Genomic DNA, 18,436 nt, shown 5'->3' with positions numbered 1-18,436 from the left:
GGACTATTGATACATAGAACTTGTATAGATCCAAGGGAATGAGGCTGAGTGAAAAGAATCCATATAGCTGAAAAAAGTACATATAACACGATTTATGATTCCATTTATTTTTCAATTAGCAATAATCGCGCCTCGGATAAACCTCATTGGCTACGATACTGCCACTGCGCAAAGCTATGATTCCATTTATTTTTTAAAGAGTTACTTATTTATTTTTGAGAGAGAAAGAGAGCATGAGCAGAGGGTGGTTCAGAAAGAGAGGGAGAAAGAGAATCTCAAGCAGACTCCCTGCTGAGCTCAGGGAGCCCCCCCCCCACTATGGGGCTCAATCTCACCACCCCAAGATCATGATCTAAGCTGAAACCGAGAGTCAGGCACTTAACCAACTGAGCCACCCAGCTATCTTGATTGATGATTCCATTTAGATAAACTTTATTAATGATAGCTGGGCATCAGGAATAGTGGTAGAGGTAAGCTGGGGCAATACCGGGGATCCTTCTGATAAAACCATAATAAAGGTTGGGATTTTGTAACCTAGTTTTGCAAGATATTATAATTGTATTATCTGTGTTCTAGTACTGGGATCTCTGTATTATTTGTTAAATGTTATTTGTTAAAATATCACATGAACATATAAATATCTCAGAATGAAAATTTGATTAAAACAAAAAACAATGATAATTTCAGTATTTCTAAAGAAAGAAGGACAAACTCAAAATTATTTATATGAACATCCTGAATATGGCCTTTAGACAATTTTTATCCTCATCACTCTTTACACTTTCTGCCTTCTCTCCTTACCTTTATCCTGTAATCTATACTTCAAACACATTAATCTGTATGAGGTTTCTTCCTTATATCACTCTTGTATCTCTAAACAGAGTGAATTATGGTCTTGGTCTGCGCTCTCTGTCATGACCAGTGAATTGTAAGGACACAGATTTGCCTACAGCCTTTTCTCTCTTCTCTGAAGAAATACATCCTAACAAACATTTGTACTATAGCCACCAGGAAGGAGAGAAGAGAAATTAAACAAAACAGTTAGCTTTTTCTCTATCAAAGTTGTATGGTATAAAATCTAGTTGTAGGGGGGAAAAATCTAAATTTTAATGTGTTTATTATCAGTGTTCTACCAAAAATAATTTTAGCTTGGCATCAAAATGTATGCAATATAGCTATTGTAAATGCGTTTATAAAAAGTAAGAAAAAAGGAAAAAAAAAGTATAATTGTATAGTGCTCACTGACAGGGAGCATAATTTATAATGCATAGACTACCAATCACTACTTTACGTGCTTTAATTGTCAGCCAATTTAATCAATCACCAATACTACCCTATGAAATAGTCATTATACCCTTTATACGTGAAAAAAAAATTGAGGGTCAAAGGAGGAATGTGACATATTTTGGATGTAAACTGAGGTCCACTTGACTACCAAGGATATTCATTTAACCCCCTAAAAATAGAAAAAAAAAATTGGCTTTCTCGGAGTTAATTCAAAACAATCAACTCCTCAGAGTCAATTAAAAAGTCGCAGTGTTTGTTATATAGAATAAAGTTGCTTCTGAGAGCCGTATATGCTCCTGAAACTGAGACCAGAGGTTAATTTTGCCTGTTCTAATAGAAAAGGCAACACTAAAACAATGCTCAGCATACAGCAATAGCATTTGTCATTTTCAATTATAACTAATTTGGTTATTAAATGGGGCTGCACGGATAGCTTGAAAGTACTAAAAGTTTATAACCACTACCTCAACTAAACTTAAAACAAAAATTGAACACATTCAGATTCTATGATACTGATCTGATGTTTCAAATTTTGAGTCATTAAGGTGAGATGCTTTTATACCCAATTTGTGCTATGGCCTGAGTACCATAGAAAGTCTCCGACTAGCCCGTATCCCGTATGCTGAATCTCCACTTAGAGGGAAGACTTTTTCTGATCGCTGTCTTGGGTCAAAGCAGAAACAGTACATTTTATTTGTTTAAAGTCTGGGACAGATTGAGTATTACTTTCTACAGACTGCTTCTCCCATGTAAGTATTAGAACATTTCTAGAAACAGTTTTATAATACAAGTCCATCTATTCCACAGTTACTACACACATACAACACACACACACACACACAGAGACACCCAGGTAAATAATAATTTAAAGTAGCATTTCCCTGTAAGATATTACCTAGTATCTAAGATAGATACATGCCTATTAGAAAGTGTCCATTTTTTTCTAGAAAGAAATGTATTATTTAAGTGTTAATATTTTCACATTGATCCAAATAGGGGTGGTATACACTCAACTTGAATTGCAAGAAATTAATGCTCAAACTTAAGTCAACTTCTACAGGGTAAAGCCATGATTCAGAGGTTAAATTCTTCCATAACTTTCCATTATGTGGTTGATTTTTAAAAATACATTTCTAGTTACTTACATTTTACTTTACTAAAGGATTCATTTTTTTACTCGCCTTTTGGTTGCCTGAAACTTACTTTAAATGAGATTTAAAAAATAGAAGATGCTGTCAAGGGTGAAACCATGTATATACATTTAGTGGACAGATTATTTTTAGAGTGAGATAAAAAAGCTGAGAATTTTTTCATTACCTAAAATATACCTCAAGAGAATTTGAGAGGTTCATAAATTGGCTCTCAAGTTTTAAGTCTGATAATTCATCAATCACCTTTGAGACGTCAAAATAAAATGCATCATTTCTTATTTGTACAATTATTGACAATTTTTGATGAAATTTTATGTAAAATCTTTTATCTTTTTTTTTTTTAAGATTTTATTTATTTGACAGAGAGAGACACAGTGAGAGAGGGAACACAAGTGGGGGGTGTGGGAATAGTAGGCTTGCCATTGAGCAGGAAGCCCGATGCAGGGTTCAATCCCGGAACCCTTAGATCACGATCTGAGCGGAAGGCAGACTGTTAATGACTGAGCCACTCAGGTGCCCCATCTAGAATCAGTTTTAAAAATCCTTGGAATCACATACAACAAATTTTTGCTATATATGTTTGTGGATTTGTTAATGATTTACAAAATTAAATTTTGGAACACTTTATCAAATGATAATTTTGATTAGTTAACAATGAAGTATTAAGCAACTTTTTTTTCTAAAAGCACTGATGCCTTACTAGCATTCAAATGTTATTATACAACTGAAGAGAGATTTAGAGAGAAATGGCTTGCTATTGCTTGCCAGCCTTTTCTTTTAAACCATATTCTATAGTACACATTTTAGCAAACCTACAAGGACCTACTCATAAACAACTTGTTGTCCCTAAACCAAACACAACACAACAACAAAAAAGTGTAAGTAAAAAAGAATTTAAATATGGAAGAGTTAGGGTGCCTGGGTGCCTCAGTTGGTTAAGCATGTGCCTTTGGATTGGGTCATGATCCCAGAGTCCTGGGATCTAGCCCTGCATTGGTCTACCTGCACAGGAAGGAGCCTGCTTCTCTCTCTGCCTCTGCCTGCTGCTCCCCTGCTTGTGTTCTCTCTCTGTCAAATAAATAAATAAAATCTTTAAAATAAATAACTAAATATGGAAGGGTTTTGGAATTCTTTAAAAGTAAAATAATTCTTAAAAAAATATAAATAATATTTAATGTTGTGTAATACTCGACTGAAATTTTTCCAGTATATAATCCAGTATATAATCTCACTGGATTTTCAAAAGATAGAAATGTTTTATTTTCCCTATCTTAAAGCTGAGGAGACAGTGTTTTCTCCAAGTTTAGACATCTAATAAGTAGTCATTTAAAACAAACAAAAAGAATTTGTTGTTGTTGTTCATGTTGTTATTGTTGTTGTTGTTGTTGTTGTTATTGTTGTTGTTGTTGTTATTTAGGGAGAGTAGAGATACAATCACAAAAAAAGATGAGCATTTTTTAAATCAAAATTATTTGGGGAGGGGTGTAGAAAAGTGGCATACATCAAATATAATGAGTTTACTTAAACAATAAGCAGTTTTGTCCTCTAACATGGTTTCATTTATCTCACTAATAATTGCCATAATGCATAAGTCTAAGAGGTAGCCTGAAGATGCAGCATTCCTTCAGCAGACACCATTAGCAAATGTCACATTGCAGTTTTCTTCATATATAAACAGAAGCCTCAGGAGACAAAGATGAAACTTCTTACATGAAAGATTATACACTCTAAATGTCAGTCTCTTAAAATACTCTAAACCCTTTTTAAAGATAGTTAATGCAAATAGCCTAAAATGTGCTTCAAATTACATTTGAAAGTATTTTTTTCTTCTAGACAAACAGGTTGGCAGACACACGCACAAGTTACAAAGCCAAACAACTCTATGAGCTATTATAAACAGTGCTATTCAATGAGCATAAACAGAACTCCATGAGGTATGAATAAATTGGCATGATACCATCTGCAATTAAGAACATCATAACCCAGGTAATTGTTTTTGTTCAAGATGGCTAGTGAGTCTTTGTCCACCTCCTAAAGTTGCCAGATGTATCCTGACTGGCGTATGTTAGACATACCCATATGTGAGACTTCTGAGCTATAAACATCTTGTGTCCCTATAGAATGTTTAAGCATTTGTCTTACATCTCAACACTTTTCCATGGAATAACAACTATTCAACATAGAGTTTACAAATTCCAAAGTCCACATTTAGAAGACAATTATTTCTTAGATGAGTTATTTCTCAGCATCCTAAGGTAGTTTTCATTTTTAATCATGAATTGGTAGATCAGTATACTTGTTACATATTTTGCTCCTCCCATCTTGTAATTTATAATATCTAAGCAATTATATCTAGATTTGTTAAAGAACTTATCAATGTAGTTTCCTGGCTGGTAGAAAAACATGAAGAATGAATGTTAAAAATATTTCTAGTGAGCCCACATACATAAATACATGACTGGATATCCTAAAGATAAATCCATCATATATCTGAACTACAAGTGAGTCGCACATAAGTTGTAGTTGAGTGAGTACACAGGTTAAAGTGTAGAATGAAGATTCTATAAACTTTTAGAATCAAGCAATAAACTCTAGGTGTATTAATAAAGGGACAAGGGTGTGGAGTGTTAGAGTCATTCATTATCTGTGTTAACTGCACCCTTCTGGTATTACGATCCGTGGGTGAACTCTCCCATATGACTTCTCATCTCCCTGAGGCATATCCCATCTCTAATAATCTCTAATTTCTATTCTATAATCTATAATCTATTCTATAATTATAATAATAATCTTTAATTCCTATTCTATAATGATTATCATTAAAGTCCCTCTCTTTCAAGAGAAAACGTGTAAGAATGTGAACGTACGTTATGCCAGAGAATTCTATACTTAAAATGGTTAAAATGGTAAATACTGTTATGTATATTTATACAATAAAATAATACAAATGAGAGAGATAATATGTAATACTTTATAAATTATTTACATGTAAAATGCACTTAATAGATTTGAACAACCATGTTTTTAGACCTGCACTAGCAAGTTAATAGGAAGAAAATATTTAACCGATGCCTGCAATTATTTACAATTTTATTCTAAAGACAAAACAAAAAAAAAAAAAAAGGAGAGAAATTCAGGGAAGGATATTGTTAAAATATTCTTGGGTCATATTAAAGACCTGAATAAATATAAAGCAGCTGTACTTTATTTAAGAACTATCTTTGCTGGTACAGAAAGCATATTTATAGTAATCAGGGAGGTCCCCTTCTCTTTGCTTCCCAGTGTATATGGTGCCCCTGCAATCGTCATGCGTAACAGTCCTTTGGGATCAATCATCTATGTAGAAGATTTTAGCTACTTTCTTTATTTTCAGTTGCCTCTGCCTCTGTGGATCCATATGTAAGCAAAGATCTTGACTCAAATCCTTGGAATTCTCCCTTTTTAAAAATTCACAGGAAAATGAAAATTGCCATTACAAACTACTTGTAAGCTCTAGTGACCCTGTTTAGATCTGGGATTTTGTTCAAAGGGTCACACTGGCTTATACATAGATATCAAGAAAATTGAAAATAGCACTCATCTACACCTACCCTCCTCCCCAAACATAATACTCCTTTTCAAACTGTTTTGCTTGCACTTTTAAGGGGGGAAAAACTAGTCATTTTCTTCTTATCTTGAAACTATGATTCACTACTATTTCACTATTCTGTATCATGTATGTTTAGCATTGCAAAAAGTTAGTCCTATTACAGTCTTAATAGTCTTATTATGATTTTACTTGACTAAGAATTGTCATGCCTTATTTTAAAGTATTTATAAATTTTATTTAATTGCAACTAGATGTTGATTTTAAAAAAATTGTTCCATTCTAAAAAATATTATTTGAAAATAAATATATATGGAATGCACAAGGTCACATCCTTAAGATACTCCAGTGTCTCTCCTCCTTGTATTATTTTTGTCTTTTTATGATTTAATAATATCAACTGATTGATTCAGTTTTGGTCTCATGCTTCAATTAAATTACCTTTTTATCCCCCACAAAAATTCCCTATTCTTGCAGTATGTGGAATCATTTTCTAGGTCATAAAAGTTCTAAAATGGTGGTGTGGGTAGGTAGGTATTTGACTTAATATCAAATTTCCACTTTAATCTACTCACTCAAGTCTTGAAAATCAATACTACTATAAGCAGATTTTACTGCACGTACTCTGCCAGATTTGATACTGTTTGAGTGAATTTTATGTGACATCGTCCTCTTAACCCCAACAAAATTTCACATTTTTAATAATTTATCAAGTTCGTTTTCTAGGTGACTTTTATGTTCTGGCACAGTCATGTTGCCTAATAATTTTCTAATAAATAGAATGTTATTTTCAAATGTGATATTGGAGCATCAGTTTCAATTTATAAATTGAGCAAGATGACAGAAACCAAATGTTACAGATTGGTGCTGTGTTTATATTTCAAGGAAGCTGAATAGAAAATATAAGGGCATTATTGCCTTTCCTGTACAATGACTTTCCGGGAAAAATGTTAAGTCCCAAGTTAGAGGTTTCTTAACACTGCATAACTTTGTAATGAAGAATAACATGGAGACTGGCATATCCACATATGGACAAGTCTCTAAAAAGGAGGAGACAGGGTGCCTGGGTGGCTCAGTTCGTTAAGCCACTGCCTTTGGCTCCGGTCATGGTCTTGGGGTTCTGGGATCGAGTCCTGCATCGGGCTCTCTGCTTGGCAGGGAGCCTGCTTCCCTCTCTGTCTCTCTGCCTTCCTCTCTGCCTACTTGTGATCTCTCTCTGTCAAATAAATAAATAAAATCTTTAAAATAATAAATAAATAAATAAAAAGGAGGAGGCAAACAGATTTAGGCAAGAGGTATGCAATATCACAGAAGCAAAGTACAATAAAATATTTTATTGGCTGTCTCATACATCTGTTCCCCCTTTAATCATGGGGAAAAAAAGGTAATGGAGGACAAAGATGCATGTGCCTATATTGTAGATTAGGTTATAAAATCTGGAGAAAAGTGTATTTTCCTAGCAAATTAATAAAAATGGAATAATCACTTGTTATGATTTTGCTATGTGGTGGGATTTATGCTAAAGGCTTCATGGATGTCTTCTGATTCAAAGTAATTATTATTATTCTAATTTTACAGTTAACAGTCATGAAAATGTTTATAAGACTACTAGTCAAGCTCAAGTCCAGATGATTTTTTTTTATTTCCATGGTCCCACCAAACCATGTATATAGTGTAAAGGAAAGAATTCATCCTTTATTAGTGAACACTATCTAGCTTCATGTACCGAGACATAAATTTATGGGAACGTCTTTAGCTTTCCTGGATTTCTGTTCTTTCACCTATAATCTGAGATTTTTTTCAAAATTTTCTTCAGATTTTTCTTGATGATCTCCCTTTTAAAAACGCTTTTATTCTTTTTTGTTTATTTCCTATTTTTGATCAATGAGAAGTGCTACTTCTCTAAAATTATAAAGCTGATATAAGTAAAAGCAAGATATTTTGTAAATTTGAGTAAAATCCTAAACTCTAAATGTCTCGCATATTGTTTACCTTTAAAAAGTTAGCACTCAACACAATGTCTGTCTGTATAAAAAGGACAGGTATAATGTATTTTCATTGAATGAAGGAACAGATGAACAGATGGTTTTGTTCATGGCTGTGTCCCCAATGCCTAGAACAGGAGGTGGTAAATAGAAGGCACTCAAAAACATTTGACTTCCTCCTGTTCTGAACTTTTAAACAACTTTATGTAAGTCAAGGTCCCATTATCATAGAGGATGAAATCAGGAAATATGTAAAATATGCAAATAAGAAAACAGAGCAAAGTGTTTACGTTTGATGTTGGGGCTGCATTCATGAATGACCATCAGACTATTTTCTGCACATTTTAAACTTTAATTCTTTTACAGGTTAAACTATTTGAATAACAACCCACTCAGAGCTAATATAAATAAGTAACAAAGCATGACAATTTGGTGACTGAGAGTTGAGAACATTGGTCTACTATCAAAACAGGAGGGAGTAAAAGAAATGCCTCGTTGTGGAAAATGGAAAGGAAAACATCCTGTACTTGCACAATGCAGCCTTTGAATTGGCTCTCCTTGCTTTCAGTTTCAGCACTGACTTTTCAGTCTTTCCAATTTCCTCTACCAGGCGTGTCTGCCTCTCAAGTGGCAACCACTCCGGTAGCTGTGCTTTGGCTGTATTTGGCAGTTATAGTGCAAGAAATTAGTCAAGTGCTTGAAGCTGGGTCTTTCTTTCTTTCTTTTTTTTTTAATTCATTCTTTCTCCCCTCTAAATTTTAAAAGCAACATTTAGTACTTCAGCTCTTTCCTTGGCAACTTCTATCTTGCTGAACCACCATCAATAATGGTATTAACACAAAGTGACTACTGCCAGAAACGTGGGTTCTGTGGCATCAGTGGCCTTGCTGGTCACCAAGCCAGTGCACCTGCTGCTGGTGCAGAATCAGGCTGTTGATAAAACTGTAATCCCCTCATGGTTCACCAGCTTAGCTTTGAAAGCAACTACAGGCATGTAGAAATGTTTCATGGAAAGAGTGAAGACATTCCCAGGAATATATTTTTTTCTATCAGCTTTCTTCTACATGTCCTTAATCCATAAACAATCATTTTCATGCATTTCAGAACTAGCAGAGGGGTGAGTTAATTCTCCTAACTAGAACTATGACTCAAAGAACTTCTTCCTATTTCCAAGACACTTTATTGGTCAACATAGACATGTTTATATTAATTTTTTTTAGGGAGGCTTAGAAGGAGGTGTTTGGGGCAAATTTTCTCTTGGATGGGAAACTCTAACCTGGTAATTTCTTCATTCCTTAAACTTTTAATTTAAATTAATAATATCATTTAAACAATTGCCATCACTGAATGGAGTTTCCCTCTACCTATCTTCCAGCAAATTTTGGTTTGTTTTTAAACATAATAGAAGTAAAGTTTGAATTGTTGCTGCAGAATCATGACCTACATAATACAATTTTGTAAAAAAAAAAAAAAAAATGTGTTTGTTCTCAATGCTTAACTTGAGCTTCCATTAAAAAAAAAAAAAAGAAGGGCGCCTGGGTGGCTCAGTGGGTTAAGCCTCTGCTTTCAGCTCAGGTCACGATCCCAGGGTCCTGGGATCGAGCCCCACATCAGGCTCTCTGCTCAGCGAGCAGCCTGCTTCCCTGCTTTCTCTGCCTGCCTCTCTGCCTACTTGTGATCTCTCTCTCTGTGTCAAATAAATAAATAAAATCTTAAAAAAAAAATAAAAAAAAGAAACAGCTAAAAGTACATATACTATGTAATTCCTCACTAAACCTGTCTGATGGAAACAAGCGGTAGCTTATGAATTTTTTAATACATCCTAATTTAGGAGCCTAATAAGACATTAATAGTCCATGTCACCATAAAATACAGAATAAATTCTGAGAAAATGGAAAGAAAATAAAGAAGGTAGACCATTGCCATTAAGAGCTTGAATAAAAAAGATGGGTAAGATCTTACGTTTATCAAAGTAGATGCCTTTTTTTAAATATAAAAGAAAAACCTAAAAAACTAAATTACTTCAATAAGTAAGACTATTACCAAGTATGATTTAGATAAAATGTTGATGTATATATGTGCTTATATTTGCTATTTATTTATACCAGATAGGTTCATGAATGTATAATATGTAACATATTACAACATAATGGATAACTAAATAAATGCGGAGTAAAATTCAGAACATATCAGAAAAGAGACTCAGGCTATTCGAAAGGTATTTAAAAAACACTCAAGAAAATGGATGTATAAACAAAAATATCATGGCCAAAACAAAGATAATTTAATCTAACTCATATAATCAAATGCCTACTTAGCAGTCTTTTCCTTGGCCTTTACAAATGGGTTTGGCTTGCTGTCTGTTGAAGAAAATCCATTTCTGGCAAAGGTTTTATACACAAGAGATCTAGTTTATTTTGATAAAATTAAAATTTAAAGACCACTTCTCTCCATGATTGTTTTGGTGCTTGTAAGACTTCCAAATGAAGGAAATGCTTTAAACATATGGATGGGGTTAAGATGCCATCTGTACCCTGCATGGGACCTCATACATACTAAATATTATGATAGCTTTTCAATCAAACTGAAAAGTAGAAGAAAGAGACACTTAAGCTTTGGTTATAAAAACTTAAGTTATTGTTACCAAATAAATGCAAGGATATAACGTACAAATATTTGTTTACATAGCAGATATTCTAGAAAATGTCACTGTGGAAAGCTGATGGGATTATCAGAACCATAAATTCAGGTCTGCTGATTTCTAAAGTAACTCATTGTATACTTAATAAATTGTCTAGGAAGATAAAAGCATCGAACTAACTATACATCTATATGTCTATACTATATAAAGTCAGGCTTCCCTCTCCAGATATATTTATATTACTTATAATAATTTATATCTATCTAATAAGCAGCACTGAGCATATAGATTGATTAAAAAAAAGATTGCTGTGGGAATGAGAAACATAGACAACACAATTCTCTCTCTCTCACACACACACATACACATGCACAAACGCACACATACACACAGACTCACACGTCAGGGAATTGTTTATGGTCTGCATTCTTAAGGTGAAATTAGAACTTGTTTTATGAACAGAAAAGTAAATATGAGAAGTACCTAAAAGGCATGCCATCTGCTCCTGCTCCTTATTCTTAGTCTTCAAATGTTTGGTCTCAAAACTGGCTTTGCATGTACAAATATATTTATGCCTTTCAGATTAAGCATGAAACTGAATTTTGAGTAAACTATTATCATCATAATGATAGTGAAAGAATTTCTCACAAAGGGTAAAGTCATGTGGACTTTACCAGGGAACATGGGATGCAGGTTGAGGAATGGACTCAGTAATAGATTAAGTGTTCTCAAAATGCCTGCAAGAGGCAGAATGAGCATATATTTATTTGTGGCTCACCTTCCTAAAACCAGGTGAGTCAATTTTGCTGTCAATATACTCATAACGGAAGTACTAAATTGTTGTTACAATATAATACTTTGGTTGTATGTATGGTCTCAATCTCCTTTATGAAAAATACAGGGAGGGATGCATTTAATTCTTAAACAGAACCACAAATTGGGTTTAACACTAGTGGTAATTATATCTAATTATATTTGGTTTTGCTAAGAAACTCCTACTCAGAAATGGGTAAAAAATAGATTTAAAAGAATAAACTGAACAGGATAAACACCAACTCAAATTTTTCTATCATTTTGAGAAATTGAAAGTCTACTATTTCAATAATTGTTGGTTATTATTTTATTTTCATTCTTACTTCAGTTCTCTGACCTCTGTCCTCTCAAAATTCACAAGGAGCAGAGATCATTTTCATCTTAGTTGCAATTAAATACACACACATATGTATTTATATTTGTATGTTGTTTTAACCCAAATTTTTTATTTTTATTTCTTTTCATTTATCACCTTGGCTCACTCTGATAAGAAACCTTGAGGCAATAAGGTAAATCTGATTATAATATAATTTTCCCTAACTTTCTCTAAAAGGGAAAAAAAAAAATGTACTTGTTGATTTATAACTCTCCATCTTGCCCTGCACTGATCTCTTTTTTCTAGTTTCTGTTATGCAGTCACAAGGTTACCATAAAGTGACATGAAAATGGTATTAAAATAATAAAGCCAATAATTCAGAGTAAATGGTTTAGGAGTCCTGCTTGAATACCTTTTCAAATTTATTCATGAATAAGGAAACTTATTTTATTGGACTAAATATATTGTCAAAATCTAGAAATTTATTCACATTGACACTGTGAATTATTTTCTAAGTTCAGCAATTTTGATGCCTGTCCAGATCTGTAAATCACCACAGGGTTGCCTAAGCATGCACAGGATATTATGTACATTGTAAAATGATCAGTAAATGATTTCCTGTACTGTTGTTCTTAATGAGAGAATACAAAGTTATTCACAGAGCTACACTTGTGAAATAAATTATTTCTCTGCTGACCTAGAGCAGTCTGTGCTTTCTCTCAACTGAGCTGATGAACATTAACATTTTGAGGGAAGTTTCAAGATCTAAATAATTACAGTTACTACTGTAAATTGCAAGGATTTACAATTTATTTTTATTACATAATTCTTTTAATTTACTTTAGAACACTGCGAATGGTAACATTGTTTAAGGTAAATTTGTAGACATATAAAAAGTTACAGTATAGTTTTTGCAGTTATATTTTTTAAGTATTATAAAACAAAAATAAATGTTCATATGAATATACATAAACTATATACAAATAATATGTATTAGCTATATTTGGGGGCTTAGTCTGGATTTTAGTTAAATATAGAAATATTTTTAGTTAAATATAGAAATAAGTAAATAAATAAAATATTTAAATATATTATTAAATTTTAAATATTTAAATATTAAAAACATTTCAAATATCTATCCAATTTACAAAATAAAAGTTATAAACCAACCCTACCTAGGTGTGTTTGGGTATATATATATTTTGCTGTTATTGTTGTTAATGAAGAATAATGGGAACGACAGCGTATAAATCCTGTCCTACGTGTAACTTTGGAGAATTAACTTAAAATGCCTTAGGAAACAAAGGACAATCTAAGGATATACTCAGTAGGAAATTATAAGGTATTTTTATGTCTCACATAATTTATTCTTGTTTTTTCAACAAACATACTGAACAATTTAGAGGTATAACATGGACTTAGTGTAGAAATCAAAGTAACACCAAATTTCAAAGTAGATTCATTTCCTTCCTGCTTTTGTGCATATTATCTTATGACATAATTACTTCTGGTTATATGAAACATCTTTAAATCAATTTGAATCACACCGAGAGACAACAAATATACTATACATACCATCTTCTTTTCCTTGTCACTATTTTTGTCAGCATCCAGATCAAGGTAGTTATTTTAAATCAAGAATAACAGCACCTAAAATCTTATGGAAAGAGTGTTACCTTGCATCATAAATGTCAAGCAAGAAATGGGGAATGTGATGGAGCAATGTAGATTACTTCAAATTGTTGAAAAGCATCAAATTCACTCACAGTTATCGAAAGCCACGTTCACACATGTTGAGTATAGTATAAGCCACCATAAAACACTTTTTGTATATAAAATACTCATACAATTAGTGTAATTGTTTTACTAAATTATTTATTTACCCTAATTGTGCATTTTCTTTACATGTAAAAACACAGCAAAAGCCCAGGCATACTTAGATTCTTCCTTTTTAAATAAGGTTATCAGATTTTAAATTGAGTAATTCAATGATTTGAACTATGTTTTTTAAAGATGAGTAGAGGTAGAATAAACCCTTGTTAATTTTAAAACAAATAAAATTAAAAATTTCTTCATGCTCTTATATATAGATGCGTATCTTCACAAAAGTATGACAATTCTTTCACTCTATTTATCTGTATGTAATGCTGATTTTAAAACAAATAAAGAGCTTTCAAACAATGTTCAACTTAGACCATTTTTTTAAATCTCATTTACTGAGGCCTCAAATTCAATAACATCATAGAACACAGGTAATATTAATTTTGAAATATAAAGAGTGGATCAATTTGCTATTTACCACGTTGAGATTTTATCCCAACATAAATCATAACTTTCCTTTTTACTCAGACCAAATACTCTGGAGTTTTTCTGATTGAAAGAGCAATATAAATAACCTGTTTTAGAGTTGGCAAGGACAACATTTTTGGATGCTCATTCCTGGTGGGAGGAAGTAAACATTTTCATATGATTTTTTTTTTATTTTAATAGTTTTGTTGATTTCTAACAGGGTTTTTTTGGTTTTGTTTTTTGTTTGTTTGTTTGTTTTGTTTGTTTTTTAATTCCTAGGGCATAGGGACCATCTTCACTCTGGACTGTGAATATAAAAATGCAGACTCCTGGGTCCCACACCCGTCCTGAATCAGAATCTCTTGTAGTAAGTGCTTAAGAGAAGGGATTTTCTCGATGCTTTCCCAGGATTCTTACGTACACAAAAGTTTGAGAGCCACTGCCTTACTGGAGAAAATTATAGTTTATATATTCCAAACATATCAGTTAAGTAGCATCATAGAATTCTAATGTTTTATGAGGAAATTGAGACCAAATTAGGTAATTTTCCAGAATGACAGTAAATACTCCATGTAGCAAAATGGCTCAAATCAGCTCCTCTCAAAATCAGCCAGCCCTGTGGCTCTTAATAATTATGTATCCATGGGACAGTGATGCTCCTAAGTCAAAAAACTTCTTTTTTCCCCATAAAAGGTAAGAAGAATCATATCTGACTCTTTCCTTTTTTTAAAGAAATGTAAACAATGAATCAGCTAAAGTATCTGATACAAAGTAGATGCTTGGAAAATAGTGATCACCATCAGTATCACTGTTTTCTTGATCCTAATTTCAACTCTGTTATAAAGAAGTACACCCACATGCTCTTTTCCTATAGCCAGTAATCTTTGAACTTACCTCCCCTTAGTATTGTTTATTTAATTATTCTGATAAATAATCTTACCTTAATTGTGGAAAATAAATAATTAAATTTCTAAGACTACAGCATCAATCATATACACCAAGACATAGGTAGCCAACATTAAAAATCAAAAACAAAACAAACAAAACCAAGGATGCATTCTTAAAGGAATGCATAATTGTAGAGTTCTTGTTCAGTAAGATTGTCCTGCATAACTTAAATCTTCTTAAAAGCTTTGTAGGGTGATTTAATTATTGTACATTTTTTTAATTCTGATATTTGATAAAGTACACCTGTCTCCAATTTGTTTTTTAAATGTCGTAGTCAAATGTCATAGAACTGAACTCTAATTTTGGTTTTGCTTCTTAATTGTTTGATCCTTAATGAGTCAGTTATAACATTTAGACTTCAATTCCATCACCTATAAATAAAATGTTTGGATAGTTAATTGTCTAAAGTCTTTTATACTTTTTAAGTTTTGGCATTCCATAAATGATATTTATTTAGCAATGCCCTTTTTGTACTGCTTATCCCACTAACTGATTCTGTTAAGTTGAAAAAAGGATATAAATGATAAAGTTTACAAAGAGTAATTATAACGTATCCTTCTTTACAAGTTAAGATGGATACTACAAATTTGAAATATTTCATTCCTGTGGAGGGGAAAAAGAGTTTGTATATGTATGTATGATCTCAAAAACACTATAAATTAATTTAGGGTTTGTAGTCCTTTTTCCAAATTAGTAACTATAAGGAAGATATAAGTCAAAATAGGACAGAATGGAATTTTCAGAGGAAAAATGTATCTAACACAGAGCTTTTTTTTTTTTTTAAATAGTGTTTTTATCTAGACTTTAGGGTGTTTGTGATTTTTTTGAAATTATATGCTAGGTAGGAACTTTTTTTAAAGAGAGAGTACAGAATTTTCATGGAATTCTCTAAAAGCTAATCCAATAAGGATTGTAATCATGTGGGTATGGATACTAGGAAAGCTGAGGAACACTGTAATATTTTCAATTATTTCATTTTTTACAAACTATTAGAAAGCATTCTTTACAGAGATGATCCTTTAGCTGATTCTTGAAAAGACAAAGATACCAACTTTTTAATTCATGATAAGCTATGCCATGCTTGGAATTGAAAGAAATAAGATAGAAGGAAAAGGAATGCTTGCATTCATTTGTTCAATGAATCATATAATCAAAGGCCCTTTAATGGTACCTATCTAAATGATGTTCACAGGCCAGTGGAAGGGGGCAATTATCAGTCAAATCAGTAATTATAAAATGCAATCACAATGCAGGCTTCAAGAGAGGTCCTTGCAGTTAGAAGATCAAATAATAAGGACTTGTTAATCAAAGGGGTTAGAGAAGGATTTTCTCAGCGATTGAAAATTCAAAAATCCGAATCTAAGACTAAGTTGGAGTTTACTAGAGAAGAAGATCGAACATATTATTATCAGCTTTGGGAAAGGCAGGTATAAAAGGCCTGTATAAAAGGGAGGTATAAAAGGTACAACGAGATGGCCACAAAGGACTGAATGGCCTGTGGCTGGAAGAGAATGAATGCAAAGGCAAGCTTAGCTGAAGATGAGCCTAGAGAGAAGGTGTGGGAATGAGAAAGACAATTCAGTCCAGGATAAGAGGCTTTGTCTTTTGCCTCAGAATAATGGAAACTCTATTGGTGGGAAGAGGGTATGTGACAACAGCAGTACAATTAGCTGCTTTTAAAATCCTGCATATAAATTTAGGAAATTCGGAGAGTAAATATCTTTGATTTGTGAGGATCTAACTTACCAGTAAGAAAGAGCTTAGGCTATCTAGATCAGTGATTCCCAAACCTGAGAGTATACCAGAATCAGATGGAGAAATTGTTAAAACACAGATTACAGGGGATCCAACTTCAAATTTCTGATTCAGTATGTTAGTGTTAGGGTCTGAGAACTTTCATTTGGTGCAAATACCCAGGTGCTGCTGATCTGTTGTTGCAAGGACTACACACCAAGAACCACTGATCTCTGTGAATGGACCATGGACCTAAACTCTTGAATCTCTTTTCCCACAACAGATTTTCATGTGAGCTCTTTCCTTAACTGGATCAGAACGAATTCACGGTTTATATTCTCTGAATCTAAAGTGCACAATACAACCTACATCTTTTCAACCCCAGAGATACTGGGTAGTCATAGCACAAAGTAACAGGAATGCTGGGGCCAGATTCCATGGGTTCAAGTTGTGTGACCTTGGGCTACTCATTCACTACCCCCTACACCTCATCCATCAAAGGTTAGGATAATAGTTGCTGCCTAAGACTACTGTTATTATAAATAAGTTAACCTATTAAGTCACTTAGTGTGATGCCTCACCTACAGGAAGTGATATGTGTGTTAACAATGACTATTGTCATCATTTTTTTTTTAAGATTTTATTTATTTATTTGACAGAGATCACAGGTAGGCAGAGAGGCAGGCAGAGAGAGAGAGAGAGAGAGGAGAAAGCAGGCTCCCTGCTGAGCAGAGAGCCCAATGTGGGGCTTGATCCCAGGACCCTGGGATCATGACCTGAGCCGAAGGCAGAGGCTTTAACCCACTGAGCCACCCAGGCGCCCCTGTTTTTAAAAAATTTTCTCCTCTTGTAGTTTAAAACAGATGGTTTAATTTAAATTTCTTCAATAACTAAAGAGTATGAATAGTAAAAACGTTTAGTAACCATTTGTTTCCTCTTTCAAAATGTATCCGCTTTCACTCTTTCGAGTTCATTTAGTCTTCATTCACTTGCCATAAAGTCTCTGGAAAAACTCCATGAAGCGTGTGTAGTTATCTAGAGTTCTTATTTTCCCTCTTATGCATGAGAATGTTTTTAAGCACACACCCGTGTGTATCCTGCATATGTCTCTAATTCAGTGTTTTTCAGACTGGATTCTCCTGTTACATTCGTCTTGTGTATTCTCTATCTTAATATTAGTTTATATTCATTATGACTTTCATTTCACTACTGTTAACTCTGCAGGTTGCTTTGCCCTTCTGCGTGTTTGCTGGCTAATTTGATTCTGGTATCAGAAAATGTATTCCACAGATGTGAGCGTGTCATTAACAAAATACTTAACATGTGCTAATACTGACCCCTTGAGACTCTCCCTGCAGCTCTCCACTTAGAGGGCCTGCATTTATTGATTATGCTTCCTCTACTTTATATGGCCAGGCTTTCTTTCAGGTATTTATCTAATTAATTTATAGGCATCTATTATGTAGCACTATAACAAATGCCTTTCTCAAAACTAAGCATGCAGTATCCTTTCATTACTTTTATCTCTTAAGTTAGGAGATATGCCAAAGAAGGCTATTACAGTGTATGACATGACCTACTTTTAATAAATTCACATTTGCCACTTACTTTATTAGACACCTTTCTCCCCGGTGTTCACATTTGGACTCTTTAATTATATGCTCAGCCAAAGACTTCTAATACATG

At 33.2% G+C, this 18,436-nt stretch overlaps 1 pseudogene; it reads right to left on the bottom strand.

Annotated features, from left to right (window-relative positions):
* Positions 1 to 44: 44 nt before the first annotated feature.
* On the bottom strand, positions 45 to 176 carry LOC116882074 (annotated as a pseudogene).
* Between the last annotated feature and the right edge of the window lie 18,260 nt (positions 177 to 18,436).

The sequence above is a fragment of the Lontra canadensis genome, unplaced genomic scaffold (assembly GCF_010015895.1).
Source record: "Lontra canadensis isolate GAN:19392208 unplaced genomic scaffold, GSC_riverotter_1.0 scaffold80, whole genome shotgun sequence".
Classification (NCBI taxonomy): Eukaryota; Metazoa; Chordata; class Mammalia; order Carnivora; family Mustelidae; genus Lontra; species Lontra canadensis.
Note: the sequence above shows the minus strand (reverse complement) of the source record. Positions and strands in the feature narration are given on the sequence as shown.